The 21,175-nt window shown below is 37.1% G+C and overlaps 1 pseudogene; it reads right to left on the bottom strand.

Annotated features, from left to right (window-relative positions):
* Positions 1 to 8,940: 8,940 nt before the first annotated feature.
* Positions 8,941 to 9,661, bottom strand: LOC105488031 (swi5-dependent recombination DNA repair protein 1 homolog pseudogene; annotated as a pseudogene).
* Between the last annotated feature and the right edge of the window lie 11,514 nt (positions 9,662 to 21,175).

The following is a 21,175-nucleotide window of genomic DNA, read 5'->3' as shown; positions in this document are numbered from 1 at the left end:
TGTATAATGTGTACACATATCAAAACATCACACTGTACCCCATAAGTATATATAATCATTTGTCAATTAAATATTTTCTAATTAACAAAATAAAAATCACTTCAAATCCTACCTTGAGTTTACTACTTTAATATGTTTCCTATGAGCCTCATTTCCATCAAGTACTTTTTCTTTGCTTATATGTATGTGAACAAAATTAGGAGATATATACTAATAATTTTTTATTCTGATTTTTTTGCATTTAACATTAAAGTATGTACATTGTCATTTTGATTGGCTTTCTTTAATTTGCTTAGGGGGACTAATTTGGAAAACAGCAGTTATGGACTGTAAAAACTTTTTCCAGGAACAAACAAGACAAGAGCTTTGTGCTAATATATTACAATGGATCTAGAAACATTTTTCATATCACCAAAGGAAACTGCAACTGGGAGCAAAGAATACTCAGTATTGGCTACTTTCATGTCACATAATAACCCTTATCTTGGGATTGGTTGAACATTTCTGCCTTATTTTAACATAAATTTATTTAAGACGTGTTTTATAGTATTCTGCTACTAGAAATATTACAAATACAGTAATAAAAGATATCATTTATTAAGTAAAATAATAAGGAACATGAGTAAAACATTTTGCCTATATTATGCCAGCAGCTATGCTACACACTGGCAACACACACAGGCTTACAATGAACCCAGAGCATCTATGTCACCAGGATAAATTTAAGAATGGTTTAACATTTAAAAACCTATTATAGTTTATTACATTAATAGATGAAAGGAGGGAAAAGCATGATTAGTGCTTAACCCAGAATAGGCAATCAATAAATAGATGCAGAAAAAGCTTTGGTCAAAATTCTAGACCCATTCATGATAAAAGCTCCTTGGCAAACTAGAAATAGAAGTCAACTCCCTTAACTTAATAAAACCTACAACAAACATACACCTAATGGTGAACTGTTTTAACCTTTCCTGTTTCACAGTCAGGAAAATTAGAAGTATGTCTAGTATCACCACTTCTGTTTAGCATTGTATTGGAGGTCCTTGGCAGTTCAGTGAGACAAGATAAAGAATGTAAATATATAGGATTGAAAAGGAAAAATAAAACTGTCATTGATCATAGACTATATAATTATCAACATAGAAAACGGAAAAGAATTATGGATAAATTATTAGTAAGAGAGTTTAGCAAGGTTATTAGCTACAGGATCAACATATAACATTAATTTTGTTCCTATACATCAACAGCAAATTATTATAAAAGAAAAGTTTAAGAAACAGTATATGAGGCCAGGTGCGGTGGCTCACACCTGTAATCCCAGCACTTTGGGAGGCTCATGAGGCAGATCATGAGGTCAGGAGATCAAGACCATCCTGGCTAACAGGGTGAAACTACGTCTCTACTAAAAATACGAAAAATTAGCTGGGCATGGTGGTGGGCGCCTGTAGTCCCAGCTACTCGGGAGGCTGAGGCAGGAGAATGGTGTGAACCCAGGAGGCGGACCTTGCAGTGAGCTGAGATCGCGCCACTGCACTCCAGCCTGGGGGACAGAGCAAGACTCCATCTCAAAAACAAAACAAAAAAACAAAAAAAAATAAATAAAGAAGGAAGGAAGGAGAAAGAAGAGAGAAAGAAAGAAAGAAAGAAAGAAAGAAAGAAAGAAAGAAAGAAAGAAAGAAAGAGAAAAGAAAGAAGAGAAAGAAAAAGAAAGAGAAAGAAAGAATAAGAAAGAAAGAAAGAGAAAGAAAGAAGGAAAGAAAAAGAAAGAAAGAAAGAAAGAAAGAAAGAAAGAAAGAAAGAAAGAGAAAAGAAAGAAGAGAAAGAAAAAGAAAGAGAAAGAAAGAATAAGAAAGAAAGAAAGAGAAAGAAAGAAGGAAAGAAAAAGAAAGAAAGAAAGAAAGAAAGAAAGAAAGAAAGAAAGAAAGAAAGAAAGAAAGAGAAAGAAAGAAAGAAAGAAAGAAAGAAAGAAAGAAAGAAAGAAAGAAAGAAAGAAAGAAAGAAAGAAAGAAAGAAAAAGAAGGAAGGAAGGAAGGAAGGAAGGGAAGAAAGTATATGATGCATCTTGGAATACATAAAAGATGGTCAAGACTTTTTAATTCGTCAGGGTAATGTCAGCTATGCTGTGGTAACAAGTAATCCCTGAAATATCCATGTTGTAACACAACACCAATTTATTTCTTGCTCCAGTTACAGTTAATGTGAGTCAGGTGGCTCTCTGGCACAGCTTCCCTTCAAGAGCTGACTCAAGATTCCTGGAAGCTTCCAAACTGTGGCAATGCCATCTGGATTACTGGTTAGTTAAAGAAAGGAGAAAAAGGAATGCAAGAGGCGAACTGGCTCTTAACTGCCGAACTACCTGAACTTATCTTCAAAGCAGAATGGGAAATACATATCTGAACATGGATATTTGGTGGACACTATCAGTGTCTGCCAAAAAGTATAATATTATTTTGAAAACATGGTAAAAAATGAAATAAAAGGAGTGATATACCCTCCCATTCATGGATGGGAAAGTGAAATAGTATTGAATGCAATTCCACTCAAACTGGCAACAAGGATTTGCATGTGTATGTGTGTGGAACTTGACAAAATGATTCTGAAATGTATATGAAAGAGCAAAGGGCCAAGTATAACTAAAAAAGTGAGGCAGAAAGGCTGACTCTACCAGGTATCAAAACATGTTCCAAAGTTCCAGTAATTAAAATAACATCATATTAGTGTAGGAATGGACAAAATAGCAATAACATCGAATATAGTTCAGAAACAGATTTCAAGTATAAGAATTTAATAATTGATAATGGTAATATTTCAGATTAGTATGAAAAAGATGATCTCAAAAAATGGCATGACGAAAATTGGATATTCATATATGAAAATTATGGTAGATTTCTATCTCACATAAATCCCCCAAATAAATTTCAGGTCAATTAAAGAGCTAAAGGTTTTTTTAAAAAAAAAAAATCTATAAAGGTATTGTATTAATCAGGGTTCTATAAAGGAACAGAACTCTTAGTATATATGTATATGTATATGAAGGGGAGTTTATTAGGAAAATTGATTCACACGATCACAAGGTGAAATTCCACAATAGGCCATCTGCAGGCTGAGGAGCAAGGAAGCCAGTCAGAGTCCCAAAACCTCAAAAGCAGGGAAGCCGACAGTGCAGCCTTTGGTCTGTGGCCAAAAGGCCCAAGAGACACAAATCACGGGTGTAAGTGCAAGAGCCCAAAAGCTGAAGAACTTGGAATCTGATGTTCGAGGGCAGGAAGCATCCAGCACAGGAGAAAGATGAAGGCCAGAAGACTCAGCGAGTCTCCTCATTCCACTTTCTTCTGCCTGCTTTATTCTAGCCATGCTGGCAGCTGATTAGATGGTGCCCACCTAGACTGAGGGTGGGTCTGTCACTCCCAGTCCGCTGACTCAAATGTTAATCTCCTTTGGCAACACTCTCACAGACACACCCAGGAAGAATACTTTGCATCCTTCAATCCGATCAAGTTGACACTCGATATTAACCATCACAGGTGTTTTAGCAACATAAGGGACATATTTTCCTACTAATGAATTGAGAAAGGCTCTTCTAAACAAGATGCAAAGTCCAGAGCCATAAAAGAAAATATTAAGTGAACTGTCTACATCAAAATTTAAAATTTCTAGGTAATGAATCACACCATGAAAGTTAAAATCTAGAATGAAAAAAAGATTTTCAATATGTGTAATGAAGTATTAATATGAAAATATAAAAAGAATTTTTTTCAAGTTATAATAGTGGCAAGGGCATAAACTTAGAAATCATAGAAGAGGTAACTCAAAACTGGCCGTGAATATATGCTTCGATGTATAAGGAGGGAAATGCATAGTATAACAATATGATACCATATTTTTTAGCTCATTAGATTGGCAGACATTTAAAAAGTAATATCTAGTATCAATGAGTGGAAATCAGCTTTTGTAAAGTACCATTTGGCAGTCTATCAAAATGTAAAGTGTATATCCCCTTTAAACCAGTAATTCAACCACTAAGACTCTATCTACCAGAGATATGCATGTGAACAGAGATATATGTATGAGATGTTTGTTGAATCATTACTTACAAGAACAATAAAACTGAAAACAACCTAAATATTCATTAATCATTGTTGGATAAATGGATTTCATACCATGGAATGCTATGCAGCAATAAATAACAGGGAAGAACATTCCTATGTGCTTTTATTTTATGATGTCTAAGATATAGTTGTTGAAATAAGCCAGTTACAGAACTATGATGTGAGCCAACTTATGTCTTTAGAAAACATTTAAAAAGATCCTATACCCTTATACTCAGTGTATGTGTGTGTGTGTGTGTGTGTGTGTGTGTGTGTGTGTGTTTGTATACACATGCATATGTGGAGAAAAATATCTGAAAGAACACACCAAACAACAGTTTTACATTTAGGGAGAAGTTATATTATAAATGGTGGTAAAGGAATATTTCAAAAAATGTAGAAAATTCAAAAGTAGAAAGAAAAAAGACTGTTCATAAATTTCCTAAATTCACAGCTAACTATTATTACCCTTCTGTGTACACACACATACATATATGCACATCGATGTCTCTAGCTCTCTTTTACACAATGTGGGATTCCACATACATGCCACTTTCATAACATGCTTTTTGGTTTAACCATACATTGTGGATTTTTTTCCATGACATTAATTGCCTATTTTATTTATTTAACAATAACTTATAGTGCATACTAGATTCCAGGCACTTTCCCAAATACCATGCGTATACATAAATCTGAATTCTTTCAATGCTTTTTAAAGGTATTGTTGTTACTGCTGTAAAAGCATTATCATTTGTGTATGTAACATCAACATGAATCATTCAGACAAGTATTTTGATATATGAAGGAGAAATAAGGAGAGAGTGCCTATCACTGTAATGGCACTGAGATAATTTTCAGAGGACCTTCCATTCACAGGTTGAGGCCTTTCTAGAGAATACCTGGAAAATGTTCTTTGGATCTGGACTGCAACATGAAGAGAGAAGCAAGTTAATGACTCTTTTTACAAAACTCTATTCAAATATACAGCACATTTCTGTTATACATCCAAGCAATTTTTTTTAAACCACAAATAGAATTACCAGTCAAGTCAAGTAGCTCTGACACAAGCTTCCTTTAATTAGACCTCCCATGCTGGTAGCTACTGCAACTGCTTGGATCTTTTTTTTTTTTTTTTTTTTTTTTTTTTTTTTTTTTCAAGACAAGTCCCATTTGCCACAAAGATTTGTAGTATTTCCATTTCAGCCTGTATAGCACTAATCACACTATTAGAATATGGGCAAAAAGCCTGTTAATAAATATAGTGATGGAATCCATAACAGATGCTTTTCTCACAATAAAATATTGAATTTCACATACCGCCTAAATTTCCTGTGTCTCATGACCAAATTTCAGGTATTTGGAAAGCTTGTTTGATAAAGTGTCACTTGGAGATAATGATGGGTCATTTCTCTTGGGATTAAATCTGAATATTTAGACTTCATTGCCTCTTTGAATGTACTCTTATAGATGTCACTTTTCAGCTTGCAGGTTTAAGTATCTAAAACCACTAACACCAAGTAATGAGAAGGACTCTAGTCTGATTATACTAGAAAATCTCGGTTCCAAGTTCACTAAAAATTCTCCAGCACAGCTGCTGTTACAATCATGGTGGAGAGAAGAGTGACCTGGTAATTAGAAAACCTGGCTCCTAATCCTGGCTCTGTCCTTAATCATGCAAACAGTAATGCTATCTTTTCTTGAGTTCTATTCTACATGCCAGGTACTTTGCTGAGTGCTTCACATGGATTTTGACGTATTCACTCTTACAAACATTCTATGAAGTAGGTACTATCATTATTCTTGTTTAACAAAAAAGGAAACTGATAACTATAAAGATTGAAATGATTTGCTAAGAGTTACAGCTAACAGTCCAGCACCATACCCATGAGTGCCCACGCATGTTGACAAGGGGCCTGGGGATCGACCCACCAGCTCAATGCTATCAGTGTCCACCCACCCCTTTCAGAAACCTGAGGACAAACCAGTCCAGCCTGCTGGTGCCTATGCATATCAGCTGAGATCCTGGAGATCAACCAGCCACACCTGCCACAGCCTGCATCTGTGTGCACCATTAGGAGCCTGAGGATAGGCCAGCCCTGCCTGGCACCATATCCTCCAGTGCCCATATATGTCGTTGGGGGTTCTGGGGATTGGATTCCCTCACCTGCTGCCAATGGCATCCAGACACTCCTGCTGGGGGTCTGAGGACATGCCTACCTGGCCTGCTACCACCACCACTGTCAGCACCTACTTGCATAAACTACCTGGTAATCTGGGGATTGGCCCACCCAGTTTTCAGCTGCCACTGTTGATGTCTGTGCGTACCACCACCTGAAGGGCCAAGAGCTGACCTGCCACAGTTACTGCCACCACCATTGTCGATGCTACACACACCATCCAGGGACCTAAAGACACACTTGACTTACTGTTACCACTCCACTGCTGGCACATGAATAAGATACCTGGAGGCCCAAGGATCAACCTGCATCGACCCACTACTACCAGATCTCACATACGCCTCCATGGGGGCCCAACAACTGGCATGTTTGGCCCACTGCTGCCACCAGTAGGGCCCAAGGATCAGCCTATCTGGCATCCCTGTCTCCAGTAAGGCCTTACCACAGCCTCCACTAACAGTTTCAGCCTAAGCCACTGAAGAACTCACAGACACCATTTAACACTGATTACAGTCAAATAAATCATCCAGAGACTACAGAAAAACATGCACCCAGAATCAATGGAAAATCACCCAATCCAACCAGAACTATAGATACATCTACAAGAAACAGTTTTTACCTACAAAATCCTATCCATAAAAGAAGTGACTGCTACATCGGACATAAAATATCAACATAAGAGCACAAGAAAAAGGAAAAAACAAGTAACTATGACACCTCCAAAGAACATAATAATTCTCTAGCAATAGATTCCACTGAAAAAGAAATCCATAAAATGCCTGAAAAAATGCAAAATGATATTAGAGAAGCTCAGTGAGATGCAAAAGAACACAGATAAATAATACAAAGAAATCAGAAAAAATGATGGTTTCCAGCTTCATCCATGTCCCTGAAAAGGACATAAACTCATCCTTTTTTATGACTGCATAGTATTCCATGGTATGTATGTACCATATTTTCTTCATCCAGTCTATCATTGATGGGCATTTGAGTTGGTTCCAAGTCTTTGCTATTGTGAATAGTGCTGCAATAAACATACATGTGCATGTGTCTTTATAGTAGAATGATTTATAATCCTTTGGGTATATACCCAGTAATGGGATTGCTGGATCAAATGGTATTTCTGGTTCTAGATCCTTGAGGAATCGCCACACTGTCTTCCACAATGGTTGAACTAATTTACACTCCCACCAACAGTGTAAAAGTGTCCCTATTTCTCCACATCCTCTCTAGCATCTGTTGTTTCCTGACCATCATTCTCAGCAAACTAACACAGGAACAGAAAACCAAACACCGTATGTTCTCACTCATAAGTGGGAGTTGAACAATGAGAACACATAGACACAGGGAGGGGAACATCACACACTGGGGCCTGTCAGTGGGAGGCTAAGGGAGGGATAGCATTAAGAAAAATACCTAATATAGATGACGAGTTGATGGGTGCAGCAAACCACCATGACACATGTATACCTACGTAACAAACCTGCACGTTCTGCACATGTATCCCAGAACTTAAAGTATAATAAAACAAAAGAAAACAAACAAATGAACAAACAAATGCTAGCAAGGATGTGGAGTAAAGGAAACACTCGTATACTGTTGGTGGGAATGTAAATTAATACAAGCACTATGGAGAACAATTTGGAGGTTCCTCAAAAAAGTAGAAATAGAGCTACCATATGATTCAGCAATCCCACTGCTGGGTATATATCCAAAAACATGGTAATCAATATATTGAAGAGATATCTGTACTCCTATGTTTATTTTAGCACTATTCACAATAGCCATGATATGGAGTCAACCTAAGTGTCCATCAGCAGATAAATGGATAAAGAAAATGTGGTACACAACAGAATATTATTCAGCCATAAAAAGAATGAAATCCTGTCATTTGCAGCAACATAGATGGAATTGAAGTCATTGTGTTAACTGTAATTAGCCAGACACAGAAAGACAAACATCATATGTTCTCACTTATTTATGAAATCTAAAAATGAAAACAATTGAACTCATGGACATAGAGAGTAGAAGGATGGTTACCAGAGACTGGGAAGGGTAGTGGGTACCAGAGACTGGGAAGTGTAGTGGGGGTGTGGGGAGGAGGTGGGGACAAAAAATAGAATGAATAAGACCTAGTATTTGATAGCACAACAGGGTGACTAGAGTCAATAATAATTTATGTTTATTTTTTAAAAATTTGGACATAGGAGTTTAATTACCTGCTAGACCATCAGATGGAAATATGTAGTAAATTGATGGAAAAAAGGTTTATATACTTAGGAGAGAGGCAGGCGTTTTTAGACCACTTGAAATTTAGACATTCACCAGATTGGACAATTTTTGGCATTTAAAATAAATCTTTTTGCCACAAAAAAAAAACACAAAGCAATGTATTAAAACTGGTTTAGAGAATTGCCCAAATGATTTTTTCAACATGATTTAAATATTTTTCACATTCCATTAAATGTCAAATTTTCTTTGGCAAATCTATCCAAATACTACATTTTCATTTTACAACTTAATTTGTATTTATATAGTAGAGTGTCCTAAATTGATGTTCATCAGGATACCTTCCTCTAAGCCCTAATTGTTTCTATCTTCCATTTAAAATGTATAAGTATCTTTTAATTAAGTTGTTATTCTCAAAGATAATCTGGAGAAATGATTAGGAATTAAACACCTATAAATTCTTCTTCACTTCTGTTATAGTGTAGCAATTTATTATCTAACCCATAGTGGTCTATCAGTTGAGTAGGTTTAGTTTCTTGTTCTCTTCAGACATAGCTGACTATAACTCATTAATCAACAGCTGGCTACAGCTTCTCCATTTCTTTATTAACATCTGTAACTGAGACTGATCAACATTCTTTCATCTATACATTTGGACAAGATTTCGCCTCCAACGAAAGTCTTCTTTCTCCTGAACCTGCTTCACCAAATTTGCTTTTTCTTCATTTAATTCTTGTTTAGGAAGATTCTAATTCACAGACTCATTTTGAAGAACACTACATGACACAGAATCAAGTGACTGAGATTCACTCACATGGATATTCTTGAAGGTGTTTTTCAAATATGTGCTTTTTTCAAAGTCACTTGACTATGTGTTTAAAATTTTCTTGAAATTCCAAACAGTTTTCCTCTGTGGAAGATGTTGGTTTCTCTGAGAAGTTCTTATTGTTTTCTTCATTCTCTACTTTAAGACGTTTTATCACATTGTAACAGGGATTAAATGAAGAACTTGTTTTCCTTAATCTTTCTTTAAGTGTTGCACTCATAGGTTGTTTTCATGAACTAGTTGTATGGGGAGATGATGGATTCACAAAGGCCTGTGGTACTAGGCAAAACCACAGCTGAGTCTGACTGATTTTCCATCTTGAAAATGAAATATTGGTTTACCTCTCTGCTATACCCAGTGTGAGCAGAAAGCACATGTAGTTGCGGCCATAAATCTATCCTGTGCCCAAGGCGGGGCCATGCGAGAGAGCTATAGTCAATAAAATTTAATTGTACATTTAAAAATAACTCAAGGAGTATAATTGGATTGTTTGTAAAACAAAGGAAAAATGCCTGAGGGGAAGGATACCCCTTTCTCCATTATGCAATTGTTATGCATTGCATGCCCATATCAAAACACCTCATATTCCCCATAAATATATACATCTACTAAGTACTTACCAAAATTTTGAAAAAAAAGCAATCCCATTTAAAATAGCTACAAAAAGGTACCTGGGAATAAACTTAACTAAGGAGTTGAAAGCCCTCTCCAAGGAAAACTAAAAAACTCTAATGAAACAAAGTGAAGAGGATGCAAACTAATGGAAAGACATTCCAGGCTCATAGATCAGAAGAATGAACATCATTAAAATAAGAAGACTGCCCAAAGCGGATTACGTGCAATCCTTATCAAAATGCAAATCTAACTGATGCCTGATGATCAGAGGTAACATTCTTCACAGAAATAGAAATGACAATCCTCAAATCCATATGGAAACACAAAAGACCCTCAATAGGCAAAGCAATCCTGAACAGAAGAACCAAGCTGGAGGCATCATACTACCTGACTTCAAAATATACTGTATCAAGTTATAGCAACCAAAACATCACGGCATTGATAGAAAAAGACACATAGACTAATGGAAAAGAACAGGAAAGCCAGAAATAAAACCACATATTTACAGCCAACTGATTTTTTGACAAAGGGGCCAAGAATATACATAGGGAAAAGGATACCTTCCTCAATAAATGGTGCTGGTGTTTTACTGTCCCTTCTGTATGGAGCTTTGGACCTGAACCTTCTATGACCCTTCCTAATCAGTATAAATGTAAATTTGCCTAGTACACAAATGCATTCACAGACATACACATATAGATATGCATGAATAATAAGAGAGACCATCGATCAGCATGTTTCACGTTGGCCACTTGTGAACAGTGATTTCATCCAAAAAGAACATACGTTTTAAACATCTGAGTAGTTTAAGTTAGAAAAAAATGATGAAAGGAAAAAAAGAAAACCGACTAAGTGTCCTGCAAAGAGCAGTATCTGATGACCACATGTTGTAAACAGCCTGACTTCAACAGTGAGTGATAGGGGACATGTAATAAATCCTGGCAGAACCCAAGAAATTCAGTGTGTCCACATGCAGACAGGAGTATAGTATGGACTAATGTTTCTTTTTTTTTTTTTTTTTTTTTTTTTTTTTTTTTTTTGAGACGGAGTCTCGCTCTGTGGCCCAGGCTGGAGTGCAGTGGCCGGGTCTCAGCTCACTGCAAGCTCCGCCTCCCGGGTTCACGCCATTCTCCTGCCTCAGCCTCCGGAGTAGCTGGGACTACAGGCGCCCGCCACCTCGCCCGGCTAGTTTTTTGTATTTTTAGTAGAGACGGGGTTTCACCATGTTAGCCAGGATGGTCTCGATCTCCTGACCTTGTGATCCGCCCGTCTCGGCCTCCCAAAGTGCTGGGATTACAGGCTTGAGCCACCGCGCCCGGCCCGTATGGACCAATGTTTCTACGATTTTGGATGAATCTTTCTGTCCCCAGTTAGTTGTGAAAATACTTTTTAAAAACAATTTTAGCCTTTGAAGAGTAATTTTCTAATCCCTTCTGTGCTTTGAAATGTTAGGGATCAAGTTTAGGGGCAAGTTCCCTGTTGGGAGTTCCTTGTTTCCAGGATTTGAACGTGTGCACGACTCGCACCACATACTGCCGGCAGGTGGGGCACTTGCTCATGCGCTTGCTACACTTGGTGCAGGTGATCATGTGCCTGCACTCAAACAGGCAGAGGCATTTTCAGAGGTTCTAATAAATGACATTTCCCAGAAGTGTGTATTTTGTGTGCAAGTGTCAGAAATCCAGTGGTGTTTTCTGAACATCAAAGCAGGGGATTCGATTATAAGGATACAAGAGTGTATCACAAACCCCCAGGTCAGGAATGATACTGGACCTCCAGTGTCATTAGAGTTAGAAAGAGCTCAGAAACGAATTCTAGGTTCACCTGGCAGTTCTGTGTCTCTCATCACTGTTTTTTTCTTTACAAACAGATTTTCTCTGCTCTACTGTCCACCTAGTGGAAAATATGGCTGCCTATAGCTAAAGAGGTTTCATAGTACAGATCAGCCATCGAGAAAATTTAAAACTCATGATGGATCTCAACTTCAAAGTGGGTCAGGGGCCTGTCCCCACCCTAGGTCGAGTCTACTGTGGCCAGAGGAACAGGGTTATGCAGGTGATGCATGGCAATGAGTCAGGCATTGTCATGTGCTGAGGACACAGGGATGAATGGCAGGGTCCCTGCACTCAAGTTGTTCACTGTCTAGAAGACAGAAACAAAATCAGAAAACTTAGAATCCAACGAAGTAAGTACTTTATGAACAGTACTGTGGGTTCCACAGAGGGAAAAAGTAGTTTTGCCAAAGTATTAGCAGTCAAAGTAACACTACATCTGGATTTTAAAGGAAGAATATAAATTTGTTGGAAGAAAAGGGGTGTGGTAGTAGCACAGAGAGGTTAGGGCAGGGGTCCCCAACCACTGGATCACAGACCTGTACCTGTCCACGGCCTGTTAGAAACTGGGCAGCACAACAGGAGGTGAGTGGCAGGCAAGCAAGCATTAGTGCCTGAGCTCTGCCACCTGTCAGACCAGCAGCTGTATTAGATTCACATAGGAGCACAAACCCTGTTGTGAACTGGCATGTGTGGGATCTAGGTTGTGTGCTCCTTATGAGAATCTAACTGATCCCTGATGATCAGAGGTGAAATAGTTTCATCCTGAAACCATCCCTGCCCTGCTTCCCGTCTGTGGAAAAATTGTCTTCCCCAAAACTGGTCCTTGGTGCCAAAATGGTTGGGGACCGCTGAGTTAGGGCATTTTAGAAAAAGAAATGATACGTGCAGTGGGCCAGAGTCTGAGGATAGCGGGAAGTTCATTGTGATTGAAGAATAGAGTGAGAGGTGAGAAGGGAGGTAGAATGACAGGAGATGAAGCAAGAGAAGAGTATTTTGTATTTTGGGGAGGTGAACTCATATGTTATACTGAAGAGGTCAGATTGTATTTTATAGGCAACAGTTTTAAAGGACTGACATGATCAGGGCTCCTATATGTATTTAATTTTTGGGTGAAACTCTGCCACTGGTAGGGCAGGCAGATACAGTTCATTATGATGAGAAAGAATAGAATCTTACTATTTACTAGTTCACAAACATTTTTTGGTGTGTACCAATTCAGAGGTGCAATCCAAGCCTTTCCAAATATGACCTTGGACATCGTTCTATCTCTCGGCACTTCAGTTTCCTCATCAATGTCTTCGTCTATAAAAATAAAAAAGGATAATTACTTACAGGTTATCATGAGATTAACAGAAGAGAGCCTGTTGCATAGTAGGCACTATGAGTGTTACCTGTAATTTTTTTCCTATCCTCTGAGCTATGCTCAGGGTCCCAAGCTCTACCTTGTCACAGCCACATATGGTGCAGGCTGGGGATACCTACTTAATGGCTTCACTCTTACGTATCTGTGGTGTGTTACTATGCTAAATGACCCCCTTCCCATAATGCATAAGCAGAAGAAGGAACCAATGTGGTTATTTCTACCTCAATAGGTATTGGAGTAGACGGAAGAGCCTGGTGTCAGGATGACTCATTAGAATAGTCTGCAAGAGAATGATAACAGTGGGTCGTGGGAATAAAGAGGAGGTGGCTGTGATCAGGAAGATATTCTGAGATAAAAAATCACTAAGATTGTGTGCCCAAATGCATGCGGAAATTGAGGAAAAGTGATGAATTGTAATTTGCCATGTGTGTAAGTAAGATTAATAGATCCTTTGACTCTACTGGATCAACTATTTTGATTTTTAAAAATCCTTCAGATTTCAATTGGTTTATTCATTTGTTCCATTGGTAGCATGAGTTAGACAAAAATAACTGGCATGATCTCCATTCAGCCCTTCAAGAAGAATAGGAAAAGAAAAATTAGCCAGGTGTGATGGCATGTGCCTGTTTTCCCAGCTACTCAGGAGGCTGAGGTGAGGATTGCTTGGGCCTAATATTTCAAGGATGCAGTGAGCTATGATTGCGCCACTGAACTCAGGGACATGGTGAGACCCTTTCTCTAAAAAAAATAAAATAAAAATAAATTTTAAAACACAATAGATCTACTGCCCCATCACTGACAATTGTTGAAGGCAACAGCTAGTAACAGTGAAACTATATTTATTTCTTCCAGCCTTACTAAGATATCACTGACAAACAAAATTGTACCCAAAGGATTAAAAATCATTCTATCATAAAAACACATGCACACGTATGTTTATTGTGGCACTGTTCACAATAGCAAACACTTGGAACCAACCCAAATGCCCATCAACGATAGACTGGATAAAGAAAATGTGGCACGAATACACCATAGAATACTGTGCAGCCATAAAAAAGGATGAGTTTATGTCCTTTGCAGGGACATGGATGAAGCTGGAAACCATCATTCTCAGCAAACACACACAAGAACAGAAAACCAAACACCATACGTTCTCACTCATAAGTGGGAGTTGAACAATGAGAACACATGGACACAGGGAGGGGAACATCACACACCGGGGCCTGTCGGGGGGTGGGGGCTAGGAGAGGGCGAGCATTAGGAGAAATACCTAATGTAGATGACAGGTTGATGGGTGCAGCAAACCACCATGGCACGTGTATACCTATGTAACAAACCTGCACGTTCTGCACATGTATCCCAGAACTTAAAGTATATTTAAAAAAAAAAAACACACACACAATAGATCTACTGCCTCATCACTGATAATTGTTGAAGGCAACAGCTAGTAACAGTGAAACTATATTTATATCCTTCCAGTTTTACTGAGATACAACTGACAAAATTATACATATTTATGGTATACACTTTTTGATATATGTATATATTGTGAAATGATCTAATGTACAGCATGGTGACTATAGTTAATAATACTGTGTTGTATATTTGAAATTTGCTAAGAAAGTAGAACTTAAGTGTTCTCACCACAATTGTACAAACATAAAGGTGAAGAAATGAATATACCAATTAGCTTGACTGTGGTAATCATTTCACAATGTATACATGTATCATTTCACAATAAATTATATTTTTAATATAGGGCAAAGATTGAATTGTTTACTGGATAATTGGGGCATATATTACACAATATACATTTTCGGCTGTTTCTGAAACAAAAAATTCAACAGATTCTCATAGAATAGTGTCACAAGTCCAAATGTGAGGCATCAGAAAGGTTTCATGTGTGGAAATTAGTAGCAGGCTCCATGTTGCAACTTCTAAAAACTGCCTAGATAGAAACATTTTAGAGGTTAAAAAGCATTAACAATTTTATCATTGATTGGTGATAATAAAGTAGGCAATCTAAGTTGTAAGACTATAAATTCCCTCCACTCCATGGTGCTCAATAATGCCATTTTCATTTTTAAATTTTTAACTAAGACAGGGGAAGAGAGAGGGAGAGGGGTTGACTCTGTAAACATGTTTATTCTTCTTGACCTTGCCCTGTGCCAGTGTTGCTCAGCCACACTACCTCTTTCTCTTTCTTTCTCTGTCCTGGGAAGACATCGATCAAAGGTAATAAATTTAAACAGGTGATTTTTAGAGCCCCTGGTTTCAAAACATTATAAAACAAAGTATATAGGACTGAACTGAATCCTATAGGACCTCCTTTTCAGAAATAGTGGAGGGTAGTTATGTTATAAAGGAAGAAACAATGTACAGGTAGGTTATTATTATTATTAACCTATATATTATTATTAACCTTTATCTGTCATTTTAAAAATTTACTATGAAAAATTCTAAACACAATAAAAATACATAATAGAAACAACTCCCCATATATCATGTATTTAACCATTGTTAACATTTTGTTATACTTGTTTCATCTATTTTTAAAATGTCTAAGAGATATCTTTTAAAAATTAAAATTATCTCATTCAACACTATTAATATGAATTCCTTGTATCAACTAACATCCAGTAAATGTTCAATTCCCTCTGATTGTCTCAAAACGGTCTGGATTTTGCTTTAAAAAAAAAAAAAAAAAAAGATGTCAGCCTGGGTGCTGTGGCTCACGCCTGTAATCCCAGCACTTTGGGAGGCCGAGGTGGGTGGATCATATGAGGTCAGGAGTTCCAGACCAGCCTGACCGACATGGTAAAAGCCGTCTCCACTAAAAATACAAAAAAAAAAAAAATAGCCGGAAAAAAATAGCTGGGCCTGGTGCCTGCGCCTGTAATCCCAGCAGCTACTTGGGAGGCTGAGGCAGGAGAATTGCTTGAACCCGGGAAGCAGAGGTTGCAGTGAGCCCAGATCATGTCACTGCACTCCAGCCTGGGCAACAGAGCAGGACTCCATCTTAAAAAAAAAAAAAAAAAAAAAAGTCATTTGTTGAAAACAAGGTCAGCATGTTGCAGGTCCTTGATATCTCTAAAATCTCCTTTAGTCTGTAATAATGCTTCCTACATTTTTTTTCCTGTGCCAGTTAATTGTTGATAAAATTGGGTCATTTGTCCTGTAAAATTTTACACGTTGTATCTTCATGGTGTCATTTAGCATGCTTTCCTGTCCCCCTCATGCCTGTAAGCTGGTAGTTACAGCTAAAGCCTTGATTAGATTTAGGTCCATTTTATTTTTTATTTTGGCAAGAATTCTTCCTAGGTAATGCTGTATACTTTCTATTTCAACACACAAGGAAACTTATAATGTCTGCCTTTCTAATTGTAGTAATTTAAATTTTATCAGTAGGTTTGAGTGATGCCTTTCAACTACAGGCTTTAGCAGTCATTGGTAATCATTGCCTAGGTACATTATTATACTATATTGAGTTTACAAAACAGTGATTTTTCTAATTCTATCATTCCTCATGCATTTATTAATTGTGATTCTTCTACAAGAACTTTCCTTATCAACTATTTGGATATCCTGAAATACAGTCTTTACAGGATATATGTGATAATTGCTTCCTTCTCTTTACTTATTAGTTTCTAGAACAAAGAGTGCCTTAGCAATCTTCATGCCTGGTCAATGAGGTTCGTTTGCTTTTTGGAGTACCATTATTCCCTCTTGATGTTCAAATGGCCTTATCTATGACCAATGGGAGTTCCTTCACATTGGTTCTGATGTTCTTTTGACATGACACCAGTAGCCTTTGCCAATTTTCTAGCTAGAAAATATATATTTTTAGAATGAAGTAACTGCATCTTGAGTTTATATTGATTTTTTTTTTGGGGGGGGGTTTAACTGAAATCGAAACACTGCACATATTTAATCTGTACAATTTGATGAGTTTGAACATATGCATACATTGATCTGATTCAAATTAAAGAGGACAGGGTTTTTACTTATCTTTGTTTTTATATTATTTTCTTGTTCTAGAAAATGTTAATAATTCCATCAATGTTATCTTTCACAATAAATATTAGCACTACCATCAAGTCCACTCAATAAAGTTTAAGATTTCTTTGTGTTCTCTACCCATCTCCATATCTTACAATATATAGTTAAACACTATGCTTGTATTAGTCCACTTCTGCATTGCTACAAAGAAATGCCTGAGACTGGGCAATTTATAAAGAAAACAGGTTTTATCGTTTCACAGTTCTGCAGGCTGTACAGGAAGCATGATGCTAGAATCTACTTGGCTTTTGGGGAGGCCTCAGGGAACTTACAATCATGGTGAAAGCAGAAGCAAAAGAGATCTTTTAAATGACCAGGTCTCGTGAGAATTCACTCTCTATCGTGAGGTGAGTGCCAAGAGGACTGTACTAAACTATTCATGAGACATATGCCCTTATGATCCAATCACTTCCCACTAGGCCCCATCTCCGACATCAGGGATTACAATTCAACATAAGATTTGGGTGGCAACATAGATCCAGACCATACCAATGCTTTAAAGTCACTTAATTCTACATATAGTTATGCCAACAACTCAATACATGGTTATTAATGGTTTCAAATTTTAGTTTGAAAGTCAAAACTATAAAACAAGGTAAAAGGAGGTCTAGCTTCCATTCCTTCACCCTGCCTCCTCCCTTTCACAATAGGTGACTATTTAAATATGTGTTTTGGAATGCCCCTTTCTTACACAAAATGAAGATATACACGCACCTTTGTGTGTATTCTTCTGTCACTTATAAGTATATTCTGGTGATCACATAAGTAGTAGTTTCCTAATTCCATCTTACAACTACATAGTACTCCACTGTAAGAGATGAATCATAGTTTATGTAACTAGTCACCCATTGATTATTACCTTTCCTATCTGAACTGCACTGTATAAAACATCAATGTAACCCAAAGTTCGAAGTCACTATTTTTGGAGGTACCACATGCCACCTAAGAATTTGGTGGATTACTAAACAGATTCAAATTTTTAATACAATAATACATGAATACTTACTAGTTATAAAAAACTGAAAAACTAAAACAATTATGTAGAATTAAGCGGGTGGATCACGAGTTCAGGAGATCGAGACCATCCTGGCTAACACGGTGAAAACCCGTCTCTACTAAAAATACAAAAAAATTAGCCGGGCACAATGGCAGGCGCCTGTAGTCCCAGCTACTCAGGAGGCTGAGGCAGGAGAATGGCCTGAACCCAGAGGCGGAGCTTGCAGTGAGCTGAGATCGTGCCACTGCACTCCAGCCTGGGCGACAGAGCGAGACTCCGTCTCAAAAAAAAAAAAAAAAAAAGTCTTTTTGTTCTCCCCCTACGAATACTAATCTCTTCCCAACATAATCAGTTACCACTTTAGTATGCAAATTCCTAAAAATTTCCTATGATAGGCATACATATGTAATAAACACAGGGAATTTATTTTTACACATATATACTTACCATTCTGAGACTTGGTTTTTAAACATGTTGGAGATCTATTTCATACAGATGTACCTCATTTTTCGCAGCTGCATAGTATTCTATACTATTAAATGCATGTATTAACAATTCAAGTCAGTCTCCATTTAATGAACATATAGGTTATTTCCAAAATTAAATAAAACCACAAAGCTATAGTGTGGAACCTTGTATTTTGTGTACATGTACAAAACAGTCTATAAGCTAGGTTTTTAGAAATGAAAGCGTTTGGCCAAAGGTTATCTGCATTTAAAGTTTTGATAGGTTTTGATTTGCATTTCTGATGCCAAATAAATCATTCTACCAAAAAGACACATGTACTCATATATTCATCAATGTGCTATTCACAATAGCAAAGACCTGGAATCAATCCAGGTGCCCATCAATGGTAGACTGGATAAAGAAAATGTGGTACTTACACACCATGAAATGCTATGCAGCTGTAAAAACAAAAACAAAAACAAAACAAAAAAAGAGATCATGGCCTTTGCAGCAATGTGGATGGAGATGGAGGCCATAATCCTAAACAAATGCAGGAACAGAAAACCAAAATACAACATGTTCTCACTTGTAAGTGGGAGCTAAACACTGATCACATGTAGACATCAACATGGTAATAATAGACAATGCAGCCTACTAGGGGAGGGAGGGAGAGAGGGAGGGGGACATGCATTGTAAAACTACTTCGTGGGTACTATGTTATCTGGGTGATGGGATTCATATCCCAAACCTTAGTATCATGCAATATTCCCATGTAATACTCCTTCATATGTACTGCCTGAAGATAAAGGTGGCAATGAAAAAATTTGTAAATATCAAAAATAATGTCATTTTAATAATCTGCAAAAAAAAAAAAAAAAGTGTTGACAGGTTCTGCCAAATTGCCCTTTGAATACGCTGTAACCTATTTATGTACTTTCTTATTCACATGTAAGAGTGTCTTTTCCCCTACGTCCTTACCACTCTGGCTATTATCAGTATTTGGGATTCTGCCAACCTGATAAGCAAAATATATCCCCTGGGTTTGTCTGCATTTCCTTGATTGTTATGAGACTGGATCCTATTATATAGCTTTAAAATGTTAATTTCCAGAACTTTCAGGATAGTATTAACATATTAAAATGTGATTTCAACACAACCCTGGGCAAAATTATTTTACTTTTAAAAATAAGAGAAAAAAAAGCTATGTTAATAGTACACATAGAGCAGTAGTTTCTAACATATTTTAGAAATGGAAATAGAAAATTAAGTGCTAGCATTTCATCTTTCCAAGCTCTGGAGAAAATACTCTGCTAAGCTGGTACACTCATTCCATTTTTTTCCCCCACACATAAAAATCCTAAATAGGACAATTCATTGAGGCTTCTAGATCAGCTACAGTGTCCACCTCTAAAGAATGTTTCTTTTGGGGTCGACTGTCTCATTGACAGGAGGAAGATTTGCACATGCAAGTCCTATTAACATTAATAGGAGTTACAAGGATAAATCCCCCTGCAACGATAGACCAAAAAGACCCTACAGTCTACCAGGATCCAGGTTCTAATGATTACCTGTCATACTGTCCTAGGAGTCATCATCAGAAAGAGCAGACGTGGCAACTTACACCACAAGGGTATCTCATTGCAGCCCCAAAGCTAAATTGTGCATCAATGGAAAGAAAAGTGGCCTTCAAAATGTGACTTGGGATACTAAGTGTTAAATCACTTAACCAAGTATTTTTAAACAGCCATCATTAAAGAAAATTCAAACATCTGGAATAATTTTTTTTTCTTTAAAGTGTGAATATTGTATGAGTTTCAAGGTGCTTGAAGGATAATACAGCATTTATTTAAAAATTCAATTAATCTTATCTTTCTTAAAATTGATTAATTAATAATCTCACAGATAAACCGCCAGTTTTGAGAGTCTTGTTATCTTTTTAATGTCTCCTTACTGAGGAACTTTAGAAACTACTTGAAATTGACAAAAAGTGTCAGTCTGCTTTATTTGACTCAATAGCAAATCATAGTTTATTGAATAATTTCTGCATAAAAAGAACATCAGCAGTCTCTTGTCTGTTGCAAATGAGTTGCTGGGGACTCAAACCCCTTAAAGAAAAACATTTCAGGTTCTCATTTACCAAGCAGATATGAAACACCTTTCAGATTCTCATCATGTAAGTGAGATGTGAAACCAGTCTGCAGGCAATCAATGTACTATAAATTCATAGCCCATGCTGCACAGCCTCTAGAGCACTGATTCCAAACAGAAAAAGGTCTCATTCACCTTTGTTTGATATTGGCACTAATGTTGGCATCTAGAACAGTTTGCAAAGTAACTCACGCCCTATATTATTTCATTGCCTTTCTCACAAACTTAACACAGTTGGCAGATGCCTAAAAACAAAACCAAATATACAGCTTGACAATTAACTATTTACATACTAGACTAATATTAAAACATAAATCAGGTTAAAGGCAATCTTCAACTTCTTGGCATATATAAAAGATGTAAGTACTACAAAATATGACACCATGCC

This window comes from Macaca nemestrina, chromosome X (genome assembly GCF_043159975.1).
Source record: "Macaca nemestrina isolate mMacNem1 chromosome X, mMacNem.hap1, whole genome shotgun sequence".
Lineage (NCBI taxonomy): Eukaryota > Metazoa > Chordata > Mammalia > Primates > Cercopithecidae > Macaca > Macaca nemestrina.
This window is presented reverse-complemented; position numbering and strand designations above follow the sequence as displayed.